At 50.1% G+C, this 6,835-nt stretch overlaps 1 non-coding gene across 1 annotated transcript; it reads left to right on the top strand.

The window, feature by feature from the left end:
* The first annotated feature begins 6,156 nt into the window (after positions 1 to 6,156).
* LOC121144175 lies at positions 6,157 to 6,289 on the top strand. The gene has a single exon (XR_005881499.1). It is a non-coding gene; the product is annotated as a small nucleolar RNA SNORA70 (small nucleolar RNA).
* The last annotated feature ends 546 nt before the right edge of the window (positions 6,290 to 6,835 follow it).

The raw sequence follows: 6,835 nt of genomic DNA, 5'->3' as shown, positions 1-6,835 counted from the left end.
CCGTGTTGTAACCTTGGCTGGCCTGGAAGTGACAGAGTTCCTCCTGCCTTTGCCTCTGCAGTGCTGGGGCTAAAGGTGTGCACCACCATTCCCAACTTCTCTTGCTACTGCTAAGATGTTTTTCCTTGGTCTTTGTTTTTAACAGTTGAACTGTGTTGCATGTAGGTGTGGGTCCTTTTGTTTTGAAATAGATATTCTTGTGTTATTTATTTTCCTTCCACACCCCCCTCTGCGCATCTGGAAGCTAGAAGTGAATATTGGCTGACTTCCTCAGCCATTCCCCACCTTAAACTTTTTATGACAAAGATTTAATTATTTGGGAATTTCTCGTAATATACCCCAATCACGCTTACTTCCCAGTCCTACCAGGTTCCTTGTTGCCTCCCCCTTACTTTGTCTATATAGTCACTAGAGTGTGGTCACATGCCAAGTGGCCACCCCTTAAAGAAAAGTGAGTCCTTCCCCCTGTACACCCCTCCCCAGACGCCTCTGTTGTGGAGAGCTGCATTTCCGCATCCTTATCACAACTTTCCAGTCTTTTTAATAGCTTCCTGTCTAGGTTGTTACTTTTTGGAGAGACGGGCGTGGGGGTTGTCTCAGAAGTCCTCTGTGTCTCTCCCCCTCAACTGTGAGTCTGCAATCATCGATGCCACTGTAGAAGGTTCCTTGTCCTTTGTAGTCAGCAGGAGCACAGATCACGGGCTTCCACATGGTATCTGGCCACAATGCAGACCACAGACATCCACCTGGCCTCCGGCATTAGCTTGTGCCATAGACCTCGACATGGTCTCCTGTGGCAATACAGGTCACAGACACCAATGTGGTCCCTGGTTGCAGCCCAGTCCAAGGATGTCATCCTGGCTTCAGGTGGCAGCACAAACCATGGACATGGCATGGATTTTGATAGTAACATGGGCCACGGACATCAACAGGGACCCTGACTGTAGCCAGATGAAAGACCCAGACATGGTCCCTAGTGTCAGCATGGACCACAGACGCCAGCAGGTCCTCAGCCAGGGGGACAGCACATACACATCAACATGGCCTCCTCGCGGTAGCTCAGGCCTCGGATGTTGTTGGCGTGGTTCAGCCTCTCTCCACCACATCTGCCTTGCTACCCCCACACTCTACTGCAAATCCATACAACACAGTAGCATTGAGAATTGCATCGTGTTACTCGGTACATTTTTTGGCCACACAGCTCCACATGCAAATAGTGGCTGCCACAAGTCATTGGTCTAGCTCAAGGCCTCTGGTCCCTGAAGCAGAGTAAAAGCCAGATCACTGCCATGACTTCTTTAATCACAACCATGCTTTGGGTTTTCATCTTCAGTAGCGATGATATGCTCCCGGACCTGGCTTGGCAACACCAGCTCCTCCTCAAGGTCTAGCAGTTTGTTGATGGAGTAGCTATTGGGTTGACCAACTGAAGGCACTGGATCTGGGCCTGCTTGATAGCTGCCAAGTTGGTCAGGCCACCCAGCTGGGGCGCTGGCTCTTGCTCCACCTTTACTTTTAAGACAGGGTTTCTCATTGATTCTGGGGCTCCTCAATTCAGTTAGACTGGCTGAAAAGTAAGTTACAGGAGTTTGCCTGTGTCCATCTCCCCAGTGCTGCGACTACAGGCACAAGCTACCATGTGTCTGGTTTACATTATTACATGAGTACTAAGAATCGTGACTCAGGTCCTTGTGATTATACAACAGGTCTTTTGCTGACTCAACTATCTCCCCACATCCCATTTTCCTTACATTTTATTCTTGCTTTTCTTTTAAGACTATCTTCCTAAGGGCCAGTCCCGGGTCTGTATTTTAATAGTCAGGGATTGTCAGAGTTATATTGAGACACTTCAAGCAAGTCTGGCTGTCATCCGCTGCTGACATCTATTAATGGGTAAGAGAACAGACTCAAAACTCAGGGCACTTTAAAATCTATTCCAGCACTTCCTCTCTGCTAAGCCCTCTGGCTTTGCCCACACGTGTGTGTAGCCTGGGAAGCCAGCCAGACTGTGTGTTTGGCTTGTGCCGTCATCTGCTCTCTGCTGCCTGTATGTGCAACCCCAGCCAGAATTACGCTTACCCTAGCCATGACCAGAATCTTAGACTAATGGAGCTGTTCACCCCCGTGCAGAGCCTTTTGTGTGTGCTACTGCACTGTGCACCTTTTACTGCCACCCAAGAAAGTCCTGTGACTTCAGCTGCTCTGCTGCCTCTCCGCACAGCCTGCTACACTCTGGCGGGACCTGGGCCCCAGCAGAGCTGGGAGGGCGGGCTCAGAAGCCCAGGCTAAGGCACCACCAAGGCAGTGTCCTTTGTCTGCTCTTACCCAGCATTCAATGGTTTGATTTGTCCATTGGCATCTGTGGCAAGGTAACCCAGAATGGCTTTGAACCTTCATGTCCACGCCCTCCCTAGAGCTAAGACTACAGGCATGCGCCAGTACATCAGGCTAGTCCATAATTTCAAATTTGCCTATAGTTTTAACCCCAGATCCTGATTTTTATCACAGTTGTTGTTTTTTCTACTCGTCTGTGTAGTACTCAGGACATTATATTGTTCACTTTCCTTACTCTAGCTTGGGGGTAGAGGACAGTCTCAGGTGTAAGAGATACTAGGAATGACACAGAGGAAAGACACTGGGTTCAGAGAGGAAGACATTAGGCAAGGCTAAACAATGAGTCCTCAGTGAGTCTGCTTGAACCTGAGCTTGGGTGTTCTGCTTCCCAGCTGAAGGCCTGGGCCATACCACCCACCCGGTTTCTTCTGGAGATAAGAGTACTGCTCTGCATCCAGCCCAGCCCAGCCCAGCCCAGCCCCAGCCCCCAGTCCCCAGCCCCCTGGCCTCCCACCCCCCCTTGGCCCCCCCTCCACCCGGCCCCCAGGCCCCCAGGCTCCCCAGCCCCCCTTCCCCCCCTGCCCCCAGGCCCCCAGCCCCCCTGCCCCCAGGCCCCCAGCCCCCCTGCCCCCTAGGCCCCCAGCCCTCCCACCCCCCTACCCCGGCCCCCTGGCCCCCAGGTCCCCAGCCCCCCGCCCCCTAGGCCCCCAGCCCCCTCACCCCCCCACCCCGGCCCCCAGGCCCCCAGGCCCCCAGCCCCCCACCCCCCCACCCTGGCCCCCAGGCCCCAGGCCCCCCTCCCCCTCCGCCCCCTGGCCCCCAGGCCCCTGGCCCCCAGGTCCCAGGCCCCCAGGCCCTCAGGCCCCCACCCCCCCCCCCCCACCCCTGGCCCCCAGGCCCCAGGCCCCCAGGCCCAGCCCATCCCTATCACTAGGTCCCTGGAACTCCTGGCCCCTAGAGGGTGTTGCTGTCATCATAAAGGGAATCACAGGTTGCCTAGAAAGGGATTTTAAGTTTGGTTTATGGCAGTTGTATACATTCCTTTGTTCTAATAATAGCAGGACTAATCTCCCTTTAATAGACAACTATTAATCATTCATATAATTATCTATAATAATAAATTTCTGTTTAAAAGCACCCATTTCGTATTGCTTTTCCCAGGGACTTCCCTTCAGTTCTGGGGTTAGGTTAAAGGGTTAGCAGATTATTAAAACTTCCATGAGGGGAGATTTAATCAGGCAATCTTTTTAGGGAAGCAAGCATCAGTTTCCAGTGGAAGAAGATATCAAAGAACTGATAATGTTCAAATGTGTAGATACATGTGCATGAGAGTTACAGGAATAAAAACAAATATGTAGATACATGTGCATGAGAGTTACAGGAAGACTAAAAACCTTCTAAAGGACTCAGAGAATCCTCCTGCCTCAGCCACATGTGATTTCAGTTTCTCTGGGGCCGGATCTCTTGGTTCTGCTGTGAGTTTTTATTGTTTTTGTTTAAATACAAATGTTCAGTTCAAAATGGAGAGTGAGGTGGACTCTTTCCCCTCTGGCTTGTTCTGTCTGTCGAGGGGACTGAGAGCTAAAAGTCCCTGCACTGGCTGCGAGGGGACTGAGAGCTAAAAGTCCCTGCACTGGCTGCATGGAGATTGAGAGCTAAAAGTCCCTGCACTGGCTGCATGGAGATTGAGAGCTAAAAGTCCCTGCACTGGCTGCGAGGGGACTGAGAGCTAAAAGTCCCTGCACTGGCTGCGAGGGGACTGAGAGCTAAAAGTCCCTGCACTGGCTGCGAGGGGACTGAGAGCTAAAAGTCCCTGCACTGGCTGTGTGGCCCTGAGAGCTAAAAGTCCCTGCACTGGCTGCGTGGCCCTGAGAGCTAAAAGTCCCTGCACTGGCTGCATGGAGATTGAGAGCTAAAAGTCCCTGCACTGGCTGCATGGAGATTGAGAGCTAAAAGTCCCTGCACTGGCTGCGAGGGGACTGAGAGCTAAAAGTCCCTGCACTGGCTGTGTGGCCCTGAGAGCTAAAAGTCCCTGCACTGGCTGCGTGGCCCTGAGAGCTAAAAGTCCCTGCACTGGCTGCGTGGCCCTGCGGCTTTTGGTTAGTTTGGCCAACAGAAAGCACGAGCAAGAAGACAGGAGATTTGGCACATTTGGCTCTGGTTTGGCGTGACCATGTTATTTTATTTAACACCCAGCTCCTGGGCGTGGCTTCCCGCTGAGGCTACAGGATCCAGTGTCCTGGACAGGACACCTTTCCTGTGGTCCTCGGGCTCAAGAATGGTACCCACTTTCCCGTCTTGACGGTCCTTGGTGTGTGTAATGCCAAAGCAGGGGTTCTCGCTCACCCCTGACATTTCTGTGCAAGCACCTTCCGTATCAACTGTTCTCAACCTGTGGGTCAAGAGCCCTTTGAGGGCTGAACAACCCTTTCACGGAAGACTGTCTGCATATCAGATATTTACTTTATGACTCATAACAGTAGCAAAATTACAGTCATGAAGTAGCAATGAAGGTAATTTTATAGTTGAGGCACCACAACACAAGGAACTGTGTTAACAGGTCACAGCATGCAAAAGGTTGAGAACCACTGCCCTAGATAAATTGTTGACGTCTTTGAAGTCTTCTGAGTGCTGGGACCTCATGGAACTCTGAAGTGGGGAACTAGCTTTGGTTAGGAGTAAAGTGCTCATATAGTCAATTTGACAGGATCTAGAATCACCTAGGAGACAAGCCTCTGGGCCAGCCTGTGAGGGACTTTCTAGATGCAATTAACTGAAGTGGAATGACCCACCTTAACTGTGGGCAGCAGCATCCCATGGTGTGGGGTCCTGAGCCAGAAGTAAAGGAGAAAGCAGGCTGAACTCGGGCAATGATCTATAGCCGGACTTCCTCTGTCCCGCCAGCCAGGTCCCAAATCACAACATGGAGACGTATTATTTATTATGAAAACTCGACCAATAGCTTGGGCTTGTTTCCAACCATTTCTATTCATCTACATGTTGCCTGTGGCTTTACCTCTCCTCCTGCAAGTCTGCTCACTCCTGTCCACTGGTGACCCTGACTTCTCCTTCCCAGCATCCTCTGTGCCTGGAAATCCTACCTCACTATTGGACAGTCAGGTCTTTATTAAACCAATACAGTGACATATCTTTATAGAGTGTAACCAAGTATCTCGAAACAGTCTCTACTTCCTGACTGTAGACAGGGTCTGGCCAGGGCTTCAAGTTGCTGTCACTGTAATGCCACGCCCCCAACCACTAATTGACCAACCTCTGGAACCATGAGCCAGAAGCAATCCGTCCTTCCTTAAATTGTGTTTGGTAGGTGTTTCGTTACAGCAAGAAGGAAAGTAACTAATACAAGACCCAATAAGGGGTTCTAAGACCTTGGAGGTGGGCCTGGGTTGGGTATTACTTTGCTGCATGACCTTTCACCCCTCTGGATTTCAAGGGCTTCATCTGTATAAAGAAGGGCTTGGATAAAATCAGAGGCCTCTACACATCTTTTTCCTATGTGCCTTGAAAGGAAATGTAAAGTGTCTCCATAAGGACACACCTTTAAAAATATATTGCTCTCTGAGTTTGAGGTTAGCCTGATTTACAGGGTAAGTTCCAGGGCAGTCAGGGTTACACAAATAAACCCTGTCTCAACCACCCCCCAAAAGTATTGTAATCTTAAATAGTTATAAAGAATTCAGCATGCAGTTTGTTATTAACATTTAAATATAAAATGTTTACATCATTTCTTCAAATATATTCAATGCAATTTCAGTTCCTAGTGATTTTTTGGATGCAATATCATTTGTTTAAAAAAATAGATGTTGGCAAGCAGTTAAGCCAACCAGGCCCCTTTACTCTCAGGGGCCTGCTTTGCAGAGGCTGTGAACAACCCCTCCTTGGTAGCACAGCAGCCTGTTTCCTATATGGACTGCCCTAAGGGACCTTGGAGACAACGTTCTGGTGTATATTCATGTCAGTGATCTCAATGTTGCCCCCAATCTAGGCTCCTGACAGGTAGGTGAGGTGGCTTTGGGAAATCCCAGGACCCACTGGCCAGGTCATCATGTACATTCCCCCTAAGCGCCGAATGGCAAGTGATTGAGGCCCTGCACTGTATCAAATTCAAGCTCCTCCAACTACCAGAAGATCCATCTCTCAAAGAAATGGGACTTCTCTAATGCAGATGACTTGAAGATGTAGTAGCTGAGAAGCGGCTTATCCCTGATGGCTGAGATCAACAGTACCCCAGCCTGAAACACTGCGCCTAGGGCTTCTACTGGGCGGTCCTCCCACCCCATCCCATCATGCCTAGTGATACATCTCACACCCACTCTGAGGAAAAGTAAACAAAAATGCATGGCTCCCTTTTCGTGGCACATTCTAGATAGCTGACTGTACAAGATGAAGCTGATATCTCCTTTCCAGCCAAGAGTCTCATTTGAGTGAATGATGAACTCAAGCTCTGCATGATTTTGTTTGTTTGTCTTGTTTTTGTTGGTTT

This window comes from Mesocricetus auratus, unplaced genomic scaffold (genome assembly GCF_017639785.1).
Source record: "Mesocricetus auratus isolate SY011 unplaced genomic scaffold, BCM_Maur_2.0 Super-Scaffold_100014, whole genome shotgun sequence".
NCBI lineage: Eukaryota > Metazoa > Chordata > Mammalia > Rodentia > Cricetidae > Mesocricetus > Mesocricetus auratus.
Note: the sequence above shows the minus strand (reverse complement) of the source record. Positions and strands in the feature narration are given on the sequence as shown.